The sequence below is a fragment of the Tenrec ecaudatus genome, chromosome X (assembly GCF_050624435.1).
Source record: "Tenrec ecaudatus isolate mTenEca1 chromosome X, mTenEca1.hap1, whole genome shotgun sequence".
NCBI classification, from domain to species: domain Eukaryota; kingdom Metazoa; phylum Chordata; class Mammalia; order Afrosoricida; family Tenrecidae; genus Tenrec; species Tenrec ecaudatus.
Window position 1 is genome coordinate 118,350,337 of NC_134548.1, and position 20,472 is coordinate 118,370,808.

At 43.8% G+C, this 20,472-nt stretch overlaps 1 protein-coding gene across 3 annotated transcripts in view; it reads right to left on the bottom strand.

Moving 5' to 3' along the window:
- PAK3 (p21 (RAC1) activated kinase 3) overlaps positions 1-20,472 on the bottom strand; it is a 333,228-nt gene that overhangs the window by 260,306 nt on the left and 52,450 nt on the right. For all 3 annotated transcript variants that reach the window (XM_075538540.1, XM_075538538.1, XM_075538541.1), the window contains exon 2: positions 9,867-9,954. The gene's annotated coding sequence lies outside the window, so the exon portion shown is untranslated. The remainder of the gene's footprint in view (positions 1-9,866; positions 9,955-20,472) is intronic.

Here is a 20,472-nt window from a genome sequence, read left to right on the forward strand (position 1 = left end):
GTACATTGTCTTATAGGGTCGCTATGAGTCAGAATTGATAGGATGGCACTGGATTAAAGCTATGCCCAGCTTTAATCCCCACAGTAAACCCAAAGGTAGGAATCATTAACATATTCATAACAGAGCTAAAGAAATTGAGATTCAAAGTTAAATTCCAGAACTTTCTAAAAAGTCACGCAGGAAGTAGGGTTCAAACCCAGATAATGAAGCCAACTGATATATGTGTTGGTTGCTTGCTGCTCTGAATACTCACCCATTGCTGGGTGCCTTGGAGACTCCAGAAAAGGTATATGGAAGATGGGCCCTGCCCTCAAGGAAAGGATAATGCAATGAGGGGAGGTAATATGCTGGAGACTGCAGAAACTCATCTTAAAAGGTCCTTGGCAGCCAGAGGTGCCTGGGTGGTTCAGAACGTTTGAGCTAGGCCACAATGTTTGGAGATTCAAAACATACCCAATGGTACTGTGGAAGAAAAGACCTGGTGATCCATGAAGATTATAGCCAAGAAAATCCATGGAGAAATTTTCCTCTCTAACAAATGAGGGCATGTGGAATGGAAATTGAAAGAAGGGCAACGAACAACAACGGATGATGTAAATGGTTAACATACTCGTCTGATAAAGAAAGATTTCTGGTTCAAGGCTACTTAGTGGTACCTTGGAAGAAAGGTCTGGTGATCATATGGAAAATCAGCTGTTGAACACCCTAGGGCGCACAGTTCCGCCTACATGGGGAGCCTCCATGAATCAGGATCAATTCCATGGCATCGGATTTACTGAATTTAATTGAGCCTTGCTATTCGAAGTATGAGTTATGGACTTACAATAACGGTATCCCATGTTGTTGTTGTTGCTGTTAGGTGCTATCAAGTCAGTTCCAATTCCTAACAACTTAATGTACAAGAGAACAAAACACCACATGGTCCTGCGCCATCCTCATAATTGTAAAAGATACTGGTGTGGGAAGGTAACTCAGAAAGGTTTTTCACTCCCACCTATCTATGCAGGTGCCCATCCCCTGCTTTTTAAAAAAAAATTATTATTATTTTTTAAAACCAAATGTCTTTCAAATCAAATTGCATGTTATTTCATCTGGGACCTGCTTTGTTTCAAGCAATCTTTAATTTAGGACTCATTTGAAACTAACAGAAAAGTTCTAAGAATAGTACAGAGGGGGAGGGAGGGGGAAAAAAAGAGGACCTGATGCAAAGGGCTTAAGTGGAGAGCAAATGCTTTGAGAGTGATTGGGGTGGGGAATGTATGGATTTGCTTTATACAATTGATGTATGTATATGTATGGATTGTGATAAGAATTGTATGAGCCCCTAATGAAATGTTTAAAAAAAAAGAATAGTACAGAGAGCTCCTGTATATTCCTCTCCCAGATTCACCAAGTGTTAGCAATTTCTCCTGTTTGTTGAATTGTCTCCTCTCTGCTTTCCTATAGGAGGGAGACCCTTTCAAGGTCATTGAAAATACTAGGTATCATAGTTCTACTCTGACACACACACATTCACCATGAGTTAGAAGTGTCCTATAGAGTTGCTATGAGTCAGAATTGATAGTGGCTCATTAGAGTTAGTAGCAGGTATAATCTTCCTTTAGCCTCAAGCCCTGCAGTGAGTATTTCCTAAGAGCAGGGGCATTTTCTTATGTAAACCCAGTAGACAACATTGAGTTCAGAGAAATTTAACATTCATACAATACTACCTTCTAATAAGCTGTCTTTATTTAAATTTGGCCAAACGTCTCAATGGCATTCTTTTATGGTAGTTTTGTTTTCCACTTGAGAAGATTTATAAAAGTACCAATGTCATGGCCCTATCCCCACGCCAATTAAAACAATTTCTGAAGGAGGGTCATGCCCACATGTAGTTTTAAGCTCTGCAGGGGACTGTGATGTAGCCAGAGCTCAGAACTACTGTGCTATAGGGTTTTGCTGTGATCCCTACATACAATAGGGTTGTTACTGTGATTAGGTGCTGTCTAGTCCATTTCAATTCCTGCAACTCCACTTGTTATGGAGTAGAACTGCTCCATGAGGTTTGCAAAAATTTTAGTGGTGTGCGGGGTTATGCATGCAACTGCTAACCACAAGATCAGTCATTCAAAGTCAACAGTTACTCTATGGAAGAACAATGAGGCTGGCTACTCCCATAAAGATTTATAGTCTCAGAAACTCAAAGAGGGGGGGCAATTCCTCTGTATCCTACAAGGTCACTAGGAGCAAGAATTGCATCAATGGTAGAGCGCTGGGTGGGTTTAATCTTAATAGAAGCAAATCAACAGGCCATTTATTCAATAGTACTACTGAGCAGTTTTGAACTGACAACGTTTAGGTACAGGTTAACAGCCAAGTAGCCCTTGTGGTGATTGGGCTGCTAACTGCAAGGTCAACGGCTTGAACCCACCAGCATCTCTTTAAGAAAAAGATGGAAGCTGTCTACTTCTGCATAGATTTAAAATCTCGGCAACCCATAGGGGCAGTTCTACTCTATTCTAAAGGGGTACTGTGATAGAGAGGTTTACTGTGTCAACCTGGACAATAGAAACATGTGGAATTAATGAGGTCACAGTTTGATTGGAGGGCAAAGAGATAAATGGTTTGGCAAAGCCTGCCCCTCTTTTGCTCTTTGGTAATTGAACCAGCTTTAGTTACTTCTCTACCTCAACTTGTGAGCTACACTACTTGTGGGACAGCCAACTGTGGATCCTGTTGCTAGAGCTCGAGGTTCCTTAGAGACCTACTTCACCATGCTGCTGGAGTGTACATCGTTTGAGCTTGAGGTTGATGGATCCCATTGTCTTGCATTGCCTGAGTTTGATATCTCATCTGGGCCTGCTTTGCCAAACTCCTGAGCTGCTGACTGTTGATGACCCACCCTGCTGTTTGCTGCCTGTGAGCAGACTGCCTGCATTGCCCGAGGAAAGACTCAGCCCTCTGTTTCCTTGACCTTAGACCCAGGAGCCCTCATGGGTCGAAGGACATCCAGTATATTAACTGTTCCACGGAAGTGAGTTAAACTGAGCCCTCTGTACTGCTGTGTGGATTAATTGGTTGTTATATTCATTCTTGCTGTAGAAATCTATCCATATGTATACTTATATATAACCACACGTATCCTGGTTTTGTTTCTCTAGAGAACCCTTCTTAATACAGTCACTATAAGCCAGAATCAACTTGATGGCAGTGAGTTTGATTTTGTTCTAACTGTAAACCCTGATTATAATTTGTCCAGATCCTGTGTCACCCTGTGCCAGAGTTCTCACATAACAAACTGCCTGTGAGGATCCCTGGGCCTTTCCTCACTGCCTTATCATCCCACCTCTTTAATAGGAAGAAAAAGTCCGTGTCTCTATCCTGCTGTCTCCTCCAGCTGCTCAGCACAGTTCTCCTTTCTTTATGCAAAACAAAGCCTTGAATGACATAGACTCAGGGCAGTGCTCGCCACAAAGCAAAACCTAACAAGTTGACTGCATCACCTAGAGTGGCAAAAGAGCGGGAAGCAACGGCAGATGGTGGGCAAAAAACACCGGGATCGAGCAAATCAATTAAGGGGGGAGGCCAAATTTCTCTGTGGGGTTGGAACTAAGTTTTCCTACCTATTCAACACTTATGCTCTCAGAACTAGCCTGTTCATCTTGGCTTGGAAAGCAAGCTGCTGAGGTGCGCAGCTGTAGCACTCACTGTGGAAGGTGAGAGATGCAGATGGGGGGGGGGGTGCTTTGAAATCCCAGCTGGCTCATTCCACCAGCCAGCAAGTGTTGGCATTTCCTGAAAGAATTTGGGTCAATCTCCCTGGTCAGCCCAGCAACCACTTCCATGTATCTGCCCTGTTTCCATCCATTAGCATAAAGGGGAAACCTGGCAGGTCTGAGAGGAAGCTGACAAAGAGTTCCTGATGAGCAATCGTCTGGCTGCGGAACTGGCACCCCTAGTGCCCCCTCCAAGCCCTATATCTGCCTCAATGCCACCAAAGAAAGTGGGCTTTTTTTCTGAAAAGAGTGTTACAGGAAGCAGAGGCCAGATATATTCTGGATGGAACGTAAGGCAGACGAGGATTCTCTGACTTCACAGCAGATGTGTAAATGCCTGGCAAATCGATTTGTGTTTAGAATGTATTGATATTCTTTAATATTCCCCCAGAACAAGCCTGCTCAGATGGATTGCTTGAGCAGATGTGTCTTTGCAGTTAGTCAATGACAAAATATTTGTGAGCAGTTCATGTCTTTCCTCCTCACAGAAACTCGGTAATACACCCAATGAAATCATCCCCTCTGGCCCAGAGCATTTTCAATTGTATTCATCCTGCCTCGGAACCTAAAGAATATGAGTTACCGCCGAAGTCCAAGCAGAGCACCTCAGAGATACAGATAATCATTAGCAGATTCCTTCATTATGACCCAGCATGCACTACCATTGCTGTCTCTCATCATCTATTTCAACAGAGGACGTCTTGTGCAGAGTTTGGTCCCTGCCAGTAAGACAGAATGTGCTGAAATTGATCAAGTATGTGTGAATTGCACATATCTCAAAATTCTCCTGACAAAAAAGGCCAGCTATTGGGAAATGTTTCCATAGAATACAATATTTCACATTGCTGCAGTTCAGCTAACAAAGAATCCTCTTTCCACTCGAGCTCTGCAATATTAGTTAATGTTCTCTCCCTCTGTTAATCTTCCTCCTGCCGCTATTTGATAAACACATTTCAGGCTCTATTAGCCACACTGAGGTTTATCTGTAACAGGGGAGGGTAGTCCCAAACTCTCAGCGATCCTACTTCCAAGCCAGATTCTTCGCCCACCGCTTCAGTTCTTTGGTCGTTGCCACAGTAGACTAGGTGAATGGCCTCTATAAAGTGTTGCGAAGCAAACCTATTTCCTCGAGGACTAAGGTACGCCTGACCCAAGCCATGGTATATTCAGTTGTCTCAGATGTGTGTGGAAGTTGGACAATGAATAAGGAAGTCCAAAGAAGAATCGATATATTTGAATTACGATGTAGGCAAGGATCCTGAAAATACCATAGACTGCCTAAAGAAGAAACAGATCTCTCTTTAATGAAGTACAGCCTGAATGCTCCTTAGAGGGATGGATGGTGAAACTTCATCTCTCATACTTTGTACATATTATTGGGAAAGACCAGTCCCTGGAGAAAGATATCATGCTTGGTAAAGTAGAGGAGCATCCCATGGAGGGGCAATCTCTCCTGGGGACTTACCTGGGTGTGGCCTTGATGCATAGCACTGGGGGTTCCTATACAAAGTGCAGCTACACAGTGCCCAACTATACAATGCACAAATACGCAGCTACACAAAGCTCCGGCAGCACTGGTAAATGCTGAAAGAGCACTCCACTCTGCTAACCAGCCTCCTGCCTAAATGTCTTTAGGCAGCTTTACTCACTGTGCGGCCAAGAAGCCCAAAACCGGGCTCATGGTCTGTGAGGCTGCTTTGCTTTGTCTCATTGGCCTTTGTGCTGCAACTTCTGGTGCCTCTGCCACTTTAAGCGGGCATTGCACACACACTCTCCTGGTGGCTTTTCTTTCTTCATGGTCACAAGATTCTCCCTTCTTTTTCTTCAATGGCTCACTTCTAAGCCAAGTATAATGGCACAACTGACCAAGTCCCTCTACTTGGGTTTCACACACCTATTTGTAATCATTTCATGTCATTTCATCAGGAGTATTTAGCCTGATATCTGGCCCATTGGAGGCAATCAGTATGCTTTAGTTGCTATTATTAATATTCATAGTAAGTAGTTCAGCATTATAGTCATAGTCACAACTTTGAGAAAATGCACAAGATGGTTGAAATTAATCTTTTGGAATTCTAGAACCAGATTCTATGATGAAGTCTTTGGATGCAAAGCAAATTAGAAATAGCATCCACTTAAATTCTACAATTTTTTTTCTTTATATTAGTTGCTATCCCCTCAATGTAACAGCACTCTTCTTGCTTCCTCCCCACATTCTCATTTTTCAATCCATCCCTTCAGGCCTCTGTCTGCCTTCTGACCTTTGTTTTTGGGCAAATGATGACCCTTGCATCTCCTATGGTTGGCTGAGTGTCTGGAGGGGTATGTTCCTCATGGTTGTTGCTGTTCATTTCATGGGGATGTTTACTGTTTGGCTAAAGGCAAGTACCCCAAGTTGGGTTCAATTCCAGGTTTAAAGGGTTTTTAAGAGCCACAGACTCTGGGATTCCACCAGTCACTATCAGACCAGTACAGTAGATTCTTTTTCACGAATTTGAATTTGTTCTACACTTTTCTCTTACTTTGTCCGGGACCATCTATTGTCATGCCAATCTGAGCAGTCAGTAATAGTAACCAGGCACCACTGGACTCTTCTGATCTGAGAATAGTGGAGGCTGTGGTCCATAGGGTTCATTCATCCATTGGACTTATTGATACCTGGAGTCTTTGGTTCTCTTCCCTCTTCTTTGCTCTGGACAAGGAGAAGGAGAGACCAATCTTTGCATCTTAGTTGGCTACTTAACGCTTTTAAGAACCCTTTCACACTCACTCACTCAAGTCGAATGTACAATACTATCTCTATGAATTACCTTATGCCAATGGATCTAGATGGCCAGATCCAGAGACTTTGGTCCTAAGCCCGATGCCCAGTGATTGAGTCATTTGAGATGTTTGGTCAGAATTTGATCCCCTTCACATTCTACTATCTACATGGATATACACAGTTTGTAGCACATGCAAATGTGAATATAGAAATATCCTCTGATAAATATCCATCATCTATCTATCTATATATCTATCTATCTACCTATTTATCTATCTATCTTACTATCTATCTATCTATCTATCTATCTATCTACTCAGGGGTATATTCTTATATACCATCTACAGTTGTTCAGCTACCTATGGATCCATTCATAATTATTCTTCCTGTTACTGAAGAACTCTGTGTGCAATCAGATTTGCCACTGTTGCCTTTTACTCTTGTGTACCTCCCAGTGTCTTCAGTAGGGGACACATTCGTTCCTGACTTTTTCTGTCACTTTCCAGAGTTCCAAAGTATCCATGCCATCTTTCTAGCAATGACTGAGTCACAGGCACCCTGGAGGAACCCTTCTAGACCCACCCATCACCTCACCCTGTGGGGATTGTGTAATGCAGCAACTGGGATAGGGCAGGTGCCAAGGCTGCCAGTCATGACACGAGCATAGGCTGCCGCTTCTTGGATATTCAGTTAGCTGCTTCTTGCCCTGAGCTACATTAGGTTATTAAATGACCCTCCAGCTGCAGGAACACAGTGGGGCGCCAACGTGGCAAGTAGCTCACACACATCATGGAAGGGCGGCAGATCATGCGCAGCATGCAACGATGATGCAAGAAGATTTTCTCTTTGGGCACACTCCTGAGCTCTGATGTCTTGTCTGGTCACAGCCAGTTCTTACAGTCAAGAGACCTGCCTTCCCTGTGGAATGAGGGACTGTAGATTCACAGCATGCCCTCTTGGCAAAGGGAGTTGTGTCAAGCTAAGCCAAGCTCAAGCTGTCTGAGCCTGTAGCAAGTTTGGATGCGAAAAGTGTGGCAGCAATTACAGACCCTAAAGCCAGAGAGCTACCTCATTTATCTGGCTCTTTATCTTGTTCTTATTTCTTGCTCAACTCCTTACATCTACTTTCATTCATTCAGTAAATCATTTGTCTGATCACTTCACTTACTCAAGAACATTTTCTTGAGTGTCTAAGACAGCAATTCTCAACCTGGGGGTTGCGACCTCTTTTGGGGGGGGGCAACAAATGTCCCTTTCACAGGGGTCCCCTGATTCATAACAGTATCAAAATGACAGCTATGAAGTAGCAATGAAAATAATTTTATGGTTGGATAGTCACCACAACATGAGGAACTGTATTAAAGAGTCGCAGCACTAGAAAGGTTGAGAACCACTGGTCTAAGATACGCTGGGCACTATAGAAGGTGCTTACTATAAATGCACATGGTAAACACATGTCATTTGAGAGCTTACACTCTAATGTGGGAGTCTCTATCGTCAAACTCACTACCATGGAGTCGATTCCAACTCATAGCGATCCTATAGGACAGGGTAGAAGAGAACTGCCACTGTGGGTTTCTATTCAAGTAGAAAGCCACATCTTTCTCCAGCAGAGCAGCTGGTGGTTTCGAATTGGTGACCTGGTGGTTAGCAGCTCAACATGTAACCCACTACGCCACTAGGGCTCTGAATGTAGGAGTCTAGAGTCTAGACTATTTCCAATAGAACATTATTTCTCCTACTTAATAATAATAATATAATCCTCCATCCAGATACCATTACTGTCCCAATATTCTCCTCTTTTAATTATAATCTGCACTTGCTTATTTATATGATTTACAAATCTTCCCCTTCCCTTCTCTCTTGAACACATTCTAATCACTCTCTGACCAAAATCATTCATGACTTTCATGTGACATAACATGGCCTTGCTAGCCATAGTTTGTCCTTTTGTGACATATTGTAAGTTCTGGCCTGTACACCTGTTGTTATAATCCCATATTTGAGGGCATTCTCTGTTACACTAATGAGGCAGGATGCTTGATGTTGTTGTTACGCGCCTTTGAGTCAGCTCTGACTCATAGGGAACCTATGTGAAACAGAAGGAAACACTTCCCTGTCCTGTGCAAACCTCAAAATGGTTGTGATGTTTGATACCATTGTTGCAGCCAGTCCGTCAACCAATCCTCCTTGAGGGTCTTTCCTCTTTTTTGCTAGCCTTTCCACTTTACCAAGCTTGATGTCCTTTTTCAATCTCATTGCCTGCGGTACTTTCAACATTTCACGTCAACTTGAAGACATAAAAGTGTAGGGGTAGAATCTGGGCTGTCAATCAGGTCACAGTCTGATGGTGCCTCCTTGTGTGCATGACCTTGTTCTTAGGAGGGTCCTGAGAACCTGCCCGTCCTTCCTCTACTTTCACCTTCTGGTGATGGCCAGGGCCCTGGAGACACATCCACTGCCATTGGATCCCCAAGATTCTCCATCCACCAGCTTATGATATGCCTGAATTTTGCATCATTGCATGTTGTTGCATGAGGCTAAAGAGGGACTTATGGACTAGTATTGGGCTTAAGAACTTGATCTGGACTGGTCTGGGCTGTTTGCTTAATATACCATTTCTTCTAAATATATAGATCTCTCACACACATATAAGTGTCACTGAATTTGTTTTTCTAGTCAACCTGGTCTAACACACTGTCATTGACTCAATTCTGACTCCGGGTGAGCCTATAGGGCAGGGTATAACTGCATCTGTGGGTTTTTGAGACTGTAACTCTTTACTGGGGTAGAAAGCTATTGGTGGTTTTGAATTGCCGACCTGTGGTTAGCAGCCCATGTCACACAGGAGTCTCTACAGTAGGACTTCATTTAAATCCAACCTCTGCCTTTATGAATGCACACTACTATATACCGACCTTGGTTATCTGGTGGGGTGTCTATGCACAGAATTACAATGGGACTTTCATTTTCTAATGTATGTGCTTACATGATACTGACCTTGACAACAAGCCAACCAGATGTGGATCATTGGAAAACCAGGAATGCTATCGGCAAAGCTCCAATCTTCAGTGATGCTCTCCCTGCCATGCTCATGCAACCTTTCTTCTGAAATCACCATGTATCTCTGATGCAGAAGCAAGGCCTCTGAAATTTTCTCCTAAAACTTTGTCCTCAATAAACTAAAATGAGCCAATAACCATTAGCCAGATTATAGTACAATCAAATGGATGGGCAAGTGACGCAATAATGTGATTCAAAGTGTCCAGCAGAAAGGTCTCCAGAGAAAGGCCATGGGCTTTTCCCACGTGAATTCCTCACTTAGAAGGCATACACAATGGACTTACCCCGTCTCTTGATGACTCAAAGCTGGCAGGGATTTCAAATGCGTTGAATCGAGATTCAAAATGAACTCAGGTAGACTGGAATACTGAGCTAAAACAAACAAAACACATAAGAAGAAGTGAAATTTAAATAATCTCAAGGTGGGGGGATGACTTGATACCAAGTTTGAAGGTCCACTTGTGAGGTCAGAAGAGGAGAAACATGGTGGGCAGCCATTCACATGAAAACAAACCCAGGAAGTTATGGGGCTTTGAGCTGAGTTGCACAAGAATGCTCTGAACCAAACGTTTAAGGGAGCTAGATAATTTGGCTGAAAATGTGGCTGCAATTTGAGGTCACGCATATGAAATCCAAGTATAGGAGCCCTGGTGGCATAGTGGGTTGGTGACGTGTTGGACTTCTAAGTGCAGGATAGATGGCTGGAATCTACAGCTGCTCCAAGGAAGAAAGACGAGGCTTTCTGCTCCCACAAAGATTCACAGCCTCCCGAACCCACAGGGGCATGTCTCTCCTGTCCTTCTTCTATGTGCTGAAATTGACTTGATGGTAGTGACTTTGATTGAGTGTTTTGATCCACTCCAATGGAAAAAGACGAGGCTTTCTGATTCCATAAAGATTTACAGCCTCAGAAACCCTATATAGAGATGCTAGGAGTTGGAATTGGCTAGATAGCAGTGGTTAGTTCGTTGGCTTATTAATCCAAGTTATTTTGTCAATCTCAGAAAATAATTGTCACCTTTCAATCTCCTCTGGAGCCCGCTCTTAGAGTTTCCTATTTGACGCTAGGCAGCACAGTTTGAAAGGGTTACTGAGAAAATGGAACACTTTCAGAGGTAGGCTAAGAGACGGGCAAAAGGGTCCAAATCTATCTCCTATATAAAAAGAATGCCACTTGAAGGAACCAAAGACAAAGAGTCTGAAAAAGAAAGTGTGTGGGAGGGGGGTTGTAAATGTGGACTGCTTTCAACCCTCAAAATTATTTTGATATGCTTATTTTGAGAAAGGAGCCCTGGGGGCATGATGGGCTATAAGTTGGGCTGCTACTGCAAGGTCAGCAGTTCAAAACCACCACCTGTTCAGAAAGAGAGAGATGAGACTCTACTGCCCAAAACCTTTGCGCTCTTGAAAACCCACAGGGACAGGTCTACTCTGCCCTACTGTGTCACTATGAATCAGAATTGACTCCATGGCAGTGAGTGAGTGAGTAACAAAATCAAACCAAATTCACATTCGTGAAGTCTATGCTGACTCATAGTGACTCTATAGAATAAGGTAGAACTGCCCCTTTGAGTTTCCATGACTGGAACTCGAAATTTACGGGATTAAAAAAAAAATCAAACATTTTTCTCCTTTGGTGAAGTTGGTGGGTTTGAACTTGCATTTAGCAACTCAACCCAATGTGTAACCACTTCAAAGCCACTTCACCAGAAGGGCTACTAGCAAGTGAGTGACTGAGTGAATGCCAACAAAACAAAATGAAAACCCTACAGACAACAAAACTAAGACTACTGCCACCCAGTGGTGGTAAGGAAGAAGATTTTCAGGACACTGTCAATGCTTTCTGACCATGAGCAGGCCCATCAGAGACTGAGACGCTTGGTGAGACAGCGAGCTTGTCAGTCAAGGGCGGATAAATAGATGCCCAGTGTCAGAATTACACTGTCTAGCTCACTGTCATCTCCATGAGATGCCATCTTTCTCTTAATCCACAGCATCATTTCCTCTTTGTGGCCCCTCTAGACCAATGACTACCACTTGTCTGTCAGTTTGTCATCCTGTGGTTGCTTGTGTGTTGCTGTAATGGTGTATGGTATGTCACTGGTATTTAAAATGCCAGCTGGGTTATTCAAAGAGTAGAGGTTTCGAGGGAGCTTCCAGATGTGACTGAGGAGGAGTCACTGAGAAGGAGACAATTCCTCTAAGAAGAGTCGGTCACAGTGATGTGAGAGGGGTGGGTAAAGCCTGTGGGAGTGGAGCCTTCAGGATTTACATTTACTGATAGGGTGGGGAGAAAGAGCTACAAAAACCTGCTAATGATCAGAACTTGGATTATGCGAAGTATGAATCTAGGAAAATTGGAAGTGGTCAAAATTGAAATGGAACTCACAAAGTTAGATTTCCTAGGCATTAGTGAGCTGAAATGGACTAGTATTGGCCCTTTTGAATTGGACATACATGATTTACTATGTTGGGGATAATATAATCAAGAGGAATGAGGTGGCATTTGTTGTCAAAAGGACACTGCAAAATCAGTAATGGAGTACAATGCTGTCTGTGATAGGATTATATTTATCCCCCTTCAAGGAAATCCAATCAATAAAAACTATTATTCAAATCTATCCACCAACCACAAAAACTAGTGATGCGGAAATTGAATAATTCTACCAACGATTTTAGTCTGAAATTGATCAAACATGCGATCAGGATACACTGATAAGTATTGGCAATGGAAATGAAAAGGTTGGAAACAAGGAAGAAGGAACAATCGTTCAAAAATATGCACTTGGTGATAGAAACAAAGCTGGAGATCACATGATAGAATTTTGCAAGACCAACAACTTGTTCATAGCAAATACTGTTGCTCAACAACACAAAAGGCAACTATATACATGGGATTCTCTAGATGGAATACACAGAAATTAAATTGACTACATCTATGAGAAGAGATACTGGAGAAGCTCAATATCAGCAGCTAAAACCAGACCAGGGGCCTGCTGTTGAACAGACCATTAATTGCTTGTATGCAAATTCAGGACAAAGCTGAAGAAATTTAAAACAAATACAAAAGAGTCAAAAATATGACCCTGACCACACAATCGCTGAGACAAAATGGGTGTGTAAGCAAATGTGGTGAAGAAAGCAGATGATGCCCGGGTATCAAAAGATGTAGCTTCTGGGGTCTTGAAGATAAACAAGTGGCCATCTAGCAGAGAAGCAACAAGTCCAAATGGAAGATGCACACCAGCCTGTGTGATCATGAGGTGTCACCAGGAGCAGGTAACAGGCATCAGAAGACCTGTTGAAGGCCATTAAGACTCAGCCTTGAAATGGCTGAGAAGTCTCATGACCTATGTGTCGGTGTTTGCTGATTTCTTCTGTGACTATACGCTTTGAACAGACTGTCAAGGACAAGAAAGTATGCAAGGTCTTGGAGAAACAGGTGGTTTAATTTTCTCAAGGATGTCTGGCTTGGCAGAAAATAGAGTTGCTATGTGTATCAAATGTGCTTGCTTAACAATGAGATAATTAACCCCAGGTTGTTTCTGCATGGATATAAGGAGTGTGTAGAATAAACTCGGGCGCTTCAGTCCATCAGACTGTTGCCCTCCCAATACTCTCTGTCTCTCTTTTTTTCCTTAATCCTCACTCCCCCTTTCAGGACTGGTCGACTAGTCGGCTGGCTCTGACAAAGATCCAAAACAAACAAAATCCATGTTGCTGAGAACAAAGGGAGTCGGAGCAGAGACCCAAAGGTCATCTGTAGACAATAGGACATCCCCTCACAAAGGAATCATAGAAAAGGGATAAGTCAATCAGGGTGCAGTAAAGCACTGATGGAACACACAATATTCCTCTGGTTTCTTGAGACTTCCTCAACCTCCACTATCATGACTCCAGTCCTGTCTTTCACTGCGGGCTAGACCAAAGCATGTGCACAGGTACAGATAAGACATAAGAGCCCAGGACCCATGGAATCCAGGAAAAATAATAGGAGCAGTTATACCAGGAGGGCAGGGGGAAGGACAGGCAGAAGGGGGAACTAAACATGATAAATGACACATAACCGACCCCTGGGGGAAATGAATAACAGAAACCGTGGGAGAAGGGAGACAACAGTCGGTGTAAGACATGAAAATTATATATTAATAATCACTTATCATTTATCAAGGGGCCACGAGGGGGGAAGGGGAAATGGAGCTAACACCAAGGGTTCAATATAAAGTAAATGTCCAGAGAAGGATGATGGCAACGTATGTACAAATATGCTTGTTACAATTGACGTATGGATTGATATAAGAGTTGTAAGAGCCCCCAATAAAATTATTAAAAAATACGACCCTGAGTCTATAACACCTGAATTTCGAGAACATTTCGAGAGCATATTTGACTCCTCGGACACTAATGAGGGAAAGCATGATGAGCTGTTGGAGGATAATAAGAACATCCTTCATGAAGAAAACAACGAGTCATTTACAGTAACAGGAAAGGAAATACAGAACAAAGTGGTTGTCAGAAGAAACTCTGAAATGTGCTCCTAATCATAGAGTAGCCATGGAAGAAATGATAACATCAAAGAGTTCCATAGAAAATTTCAAATGGCAGGTTAAGATAAAGCCAAATACTATGAGGACATGTGTAAAGTCAAAGTTAGGAAACCCAAAGGGGTGAACCTTCTCAGCATATCTTAAACTGAAAGAACTCAAGGGGAAAAAAAAATCAAGCCTCAAGTTGCAATATGGAAAGATCCTATGGGAAAAATATTGAATGATGTAGGAGACATTGAAAAAAGATGGAAAAACTACACAAGTCACAATAACCAAAAAGAATTAGTCGATATTCCACCATTTTAGGAGGTAGCACATGAGTAAGAACCAAAGGTGGTGAAGGAAGAAGCTCAAGCTGCACTGAAAGCATGAACCAAGAACAGGCTCCAGGAATTGATGGAACACCGATCGAAATGTTTCAACAAGCTGATGAAGCACTGGAAGCATACTCTCATCTTGAAATTTGGAAGACATCTACTTGGCCAACTGACTGGAAGAGATCCATGTTTGTACCCAATCCAAAGAAAGATGACCCAACAGAATGCTCAAACTACAAAATAATATCACTGATATCACATGAAATAAAGTCTTACTGAAGATCATCCAACAACAGTTGTAGCAGGACATTGACAGGATGGATTCAGAAGAGGACTTAGAACAAGAGATATCATTGCTGAAATCCGATGGATCTTGACTATAAGGAGAGACTACCAGAAAGATGTTAACTTGTATTTTATTGACTGTACCAAGGCATTTGACTGTGTGGATCATAACAAACTATGGGTAGCCTTGAGAGGAATGGAAATCCCAGACCACTTCATTGTGCTCATGTGGAATCGGACATGGATCAACAGGCAGTGTGTGAACTGCATGATTTAAAATCAGGAATGGTGTTAGACAGGGTTGTACCCTCTCCCCATACATACTCAATCTATATGATCAGCAAATGCTCAGAGAAGCAGGCTTATCTGAAGAGGAATGTGGCATCAGGATTGGAGGAAGTCTTATTAACAAACTTTCATATGTAAATGACACAAACTTACTGGGGAAAATAGAGGCGGATTTGAAGCACTTGCTGATGAAGATCATGGATTGCAGCCTTCAGTATAGATGACAATGCAATGTTAATAAGATCAAAATCCTCACAACTGAACCAATAGGTAACATCACGATAAATGGAGAAAACATTGAAGTTGTCCAGGATTTTGTAATGCTCGTGGAAGCAGTGATTAAGAGATCAAAGGACTCATTGCTTTAGGTAATCTGCTTCACAAGATCTCTTGAAAGTAATGAAATGCAAGAAGGTCAGTTTGAGGACTGAGGTGCACCTGACCCAAGTCATAGTCTTCTCAGTTGCCTCAGATGCATGTGAAAGTTGGACATTGAATAAAGAAACCAATGAAAAATACCATGGACTAGTGAAAGAGACAAAGCGATCCATCTTGGAAGAAGCACGGCCAGAGTGCTCCTTAGAATCAAGGGTGGAAAGACTTGGTCTTATACACTTTGGATTTATTGTCAGGAGAGGATATCACGTTTGGTAGAGGAGAGGGGCAGCAAAAGAGAGGAAGATCCTCAAGGAGATGGATTGACAGTACAGCTGCCACAGTGGGCATCACTGTGAGGCCGGGGAAAGACCAGGCAGGGTTTCATTCTGGGTCAGAACCAACCTGATAACGTCTAACTAGACCAATGAACCCTCTCTGTGGACTTCATAGCACTGCAGGAACTGCTCGGACTGTAGTGGCCAAGGCCTTACAAATAATGCAAACACCACTGCTGCTGAGGCTGTCTTGACTCCTAGCAACGCTGCACTTTAGGACAGAGAGAACTGCCATGGAGGGTTTCCCAGGCAGCAGTCTTTACAGAAGCTGACTGCCACATGTTCCTCCCACAAAGTCACTGATGGATTCACACTGCCTACCTTGGAGCTGGCAGCCAAGTGCTGAAACACTGTGCCACCCCTCCAACTGCCATCGGGTCAATTCTGACTCATCATGACCCTACATGAATTTTAAGTTTGACACTGGAACGTTTTAGGGGAGAAGACAGCTGCATTAATCGTTCCGGAGGCTGACATTGAGGTTAGTGGCCCAATGCTTATCCCACAGTACAACCAAGGTTCCTTATTGGCCGTGGTCTCTGAGGGCATAAGACACTGTGCAGAGAGTGCTAGAGAGGTGATGTCGGACAGAGAGTGGCCCTCTCAGAATGAAATCTTGCCATGGCATTCTGACTCACTCCCTGCACCACTGTTGCTCACAGCTCAACTCAAAGGTCTTCCAGAAAGCCTTCCCTGATCACGGCCTTCCACTACGCTCTCACCTCTAGCCTACCCATATCATTTTGCACTCACTGCTATCGAGTCGATGCCAATGAATGGCGCCCGCAGAGGACAGGGTAGAAGTACCGCTGTGAGTTTCTGAGAATAACACTTCATGGGAGTAGAAAGCTCCATCTTTCTCCCAAGGAGGGGCTTGGTGATTTTGAACTGCTGACTTCATGGTTAGCAGCCCAACACGTAAACACGACAGCACCAGGACTCGTACCCATAGCACTTGGCCCTGGTCATCTCTGGCTTTGCATTATTGGCTGTGTTGCCACCACTCACTTAATTCTGTTCTTCCCACTCAACTCTAATCGAAGCAGCCAGGCCTTGTGATCCTGAGATACTCGCTTTCCCATGCTGGCTGCTCAACTTCTTATTTTACTTTCAACCCAAAGCTCCCTGCCATCGACTGGCTGCTGCTGATAGTGACCCTGGAGGATAGGGTAGAACTGCCCCTGTGGGTTTCCGAGGCTCTGGCTCACTGGAGGAGTGGCTGGTGGTCTGACTACTACACCACCAGGGCTTCTGCCATTATTTGGCTAGCTGAATAACATGGAGACTTCAGAGTTCTAAACTGCTCCATTTTGTGTTCGTTTGTTTTAAAGCATTCACAAACATAGCATCTCATCTTAGTTTCACCCTCAAGCCCGAATCTGGTTTTTCTCTTTTTACAGTTAAGGAAATTGAGGGCCAGGGGCGTTAATAAGTAAGTTGTCTCCTGGTCAAACCTTTTGGAAATTGAGGCCAGCCCTCTGGGCTTGAAGGCCCAGCTTCTGAGAACCAGAACACAGTGATTGTCTGGGAGACACTACTGACTTGGAGCAATGCTAATAACATTCCTATAAAGACATTGTCTTGATTCTATCACCTGAGCAAAAGCAATAAAGAGCCAAGAGGCAATATCCCCACGTTCAGAATGAGAAGGCAGGTGAATTCAATCACTAGGGAGAGAAGTGCCCAGGGCTTATCAGATGAGTTCTGACGACTCTGTTATTTTCCTTGTGAGAAGGAGGCTAGGGACTGAAGTCTGGCCCTCTACACAGGGCAGGTGAGGCCACTCTTCAAAGGAATGATGCCAGGTGAACTAAGAAAGTATTAAAAGGCAAGAAACCTGGGCTCAAGAGCGAGTTCTGAGGAGACGAGCCAGACAGGATGCAGCAAAGATGAAACATACAGCTTTCCTCTAGTTCCTAAATGCTCCCCACCCCACCCCACTATCATTATTTCAATTCAGCCTTACAAATTTGGCTAGATGAGAGGATGTACACTGGTACAGATAGGAACCAGGAACACAGGGAATCCAGGGCAAATGAACCCCTCAGGACCAGTGGTGAGAGAGGCAATACCTGGAGGGCAGAGGGAGGGTGGGTTGGAAAGAGGGAACCGACTACAACGATCTACATATAACCTCCTCCCTGGGGGGCGGACAACAGAAAAATGGGTGAAGGGAGACGTCAGACAGTGGAAGACTGATGATAATAATTTATAAATTCTCAAGGATTTGTGAAGGAAGGGGGTGCTGGGAGGGAGGGGGGAAATGAGCTGATACCAAGGGCTCAACAGAAAGCAAATGTTTTGAGAAAGATGATGGCAACAAATGTACAAATATGCTTGACACAATGGATGGATATATAGATTGTGATAAGAGTTGTACGAGCCCCCAATGAAAGAGAAGAAAAGGAGCAAGTTCTGCTCCAAGCTAACCATGCGGCCACAGGGACAGTAGCAGTGGAGTCAGCCTCCACCTCAAGAAGACCTCATGTATAACAGGGGGGAGTTGTTGTTATCCACAGAGTTTCTCTTTGAAAAACTGTGCTACATCTAAGTAACACAACATAGGTGATTTCCAGTGTGCCCACTGACTGATTTTCAGAAGCAGATCTCCAGACCTTTCTTCCAATTCTGGGAGCACTTCTGAAACCTGTTCACCATCATAGCAACACTTAAATCTCCTTCAACAGACACGCGGTGCATGAGGACATTGGCTGGAACACAGAGTCTGTCTAAAGTGGCACAGGCAAAGACCAGAGGCATGGAGATGGAGGAGCAGCACCCAGACAGGGGGCAACCTTCTTCTAAACTGGCCTGAGACTCAGACTGTGAGGCAGAGTCCAGGGACCCCGTGGGCTGAGAGGCTAAGAATCAGAGAGAAACGTGACTGCTGGCTGAGGAGACGTGCTGCTGTGGACCAGGGGTGTCAAACTCAACTAAAATGAGCAACTTTGATTTTGTGATTTTTACTCGTCTTCAGTATTTAAAGGGTTAACGGGGAATTGTATGCACGGTATTGCCTCAATCTCCCCTAAGCACTATGTTCTTCATAACAGTTTTTTTTCTATTTTCATTTTATTTCAGAGCACCGTGGGCCACAAAAAATTACCCCTGCTGCCTGAGGGCACACCAGTTTGACACCCCTGCTGTGGCCTAATGACTGAATCTTCAGTGTTTACTAATCCTGGCTTGTGGTGACCTGTTAACTCCCCTAATCCCCTCCCTTCCTGGGAGTATTGTCTGGGAGTTCATTGTGGCCATTGTGACAAATGATTGACCCCAGCAAGGAAGCACAGTGGAATGGTCGGTGTCAGAACATGGCAAAGGAGGATGGAAGGTGGAGGCATGTCTGACCCAAGGGTGTGGCAATAGGGAAGCCAAAGGAGGTCAGCTATGCCCCTGCGCTATGTTCTCAGGAGTCCCAGTGGTGCGATAAGGTAGATGTTGCACTACTAACCTTAAGGTCGCTGGTGAACTTTTGACTCCCAAAGGGAGAGCCTGCAGACTGTAGGGGCCCTCTCCCAGTTCCTTCGCTCACCCTTGTCCTCTGTTGCTCTAAAAAGAGACCCACTAAGGTTGCAATGATATGCCGAAGAAGACCAGTGGTTCTCAACCTGTGGGTCACCACCCCTTTGGAAGGTCGAACAACCCTTTCACAGGGGTTGCCTAAGACTAATGGAAAACACATATTTCCAATGGTCTTAGGAACCGAGACACCGCTCCTCTCTCCATCTCCAGGCGGGTCCGCCCACATGCAGATACACTCACACATGAGTATCCCGATGTGAAGCCTGTTACCCATGCTACACCATGCTTCAAAGACAAAATCTCATTTATTTGTCATGAGAAATAAATATTTCACAAGGTATGATATATTGTTTTATGATTAATCACTCTGCTTTCAGAATGTTCAATTTGTAGCAATGAAAATACATCGTACATATCAAATATTTACATGACGATTCCTAACAGTAGCAGAATTACAGTTATGAAGTAACAACGAAAATCATTTTATGGTTGGGGATCACCACAACATGAGGAACTGTCTGACAGGGTCACTGCATTAGGAAGGTGGAGAACCACTGCACTAGACAATTTGCTGTAGTGTGTTGGGAAGTACCAGATAACCTGATATGACACACCATGCCATGGGTATCTACATTAGCTTGCTAGTATCCCAGTCTCTACCTGTGGTTCAGGCCAGCTTGATTATTCAAGCAGCCACTTTTCTTTCTGGCTCCCAGCACCTTGTATGGATCGATTGGCCCTGCAAAACATCTCCTTCCTTGGATATATTCAGTAGATAGGATTTGCTGGCCTCCTGATGGTTTAGCCTATGCCTGGTGGATGAAGGTTTGAAAGGAAAAGTACCGTCTCGGAGCTACCTGAACCCTGAGGAAAACACTGGACTCATCTAGATGAAGACAATCCATTGCAAAGATGGTGATGCTTGGCATCCTTATACTCACCCTAAAGGTTTAAGTGTCCTTCCAAGATTGTCAAGCAATGGTCCTCCCACAGCAGGGTTGCAGGGAGGAGATTAGCCTGTCAGGGTACAGTGTAGCGACTGTAAGTCTTTATAGGAGTACAAAGCCCCATCTTTCTCCTGTCTAAAACAGAAGAAACTTAGAAACTTCTAAAACCCTGCACAGTTGCTGTGCACAGTATGATGGCAGGCAATAAGCACTGACCTAGTTGTCAGCAGATCTGAGGGCTTGTTCTAGTGCAGCCCCTGACTTGCCA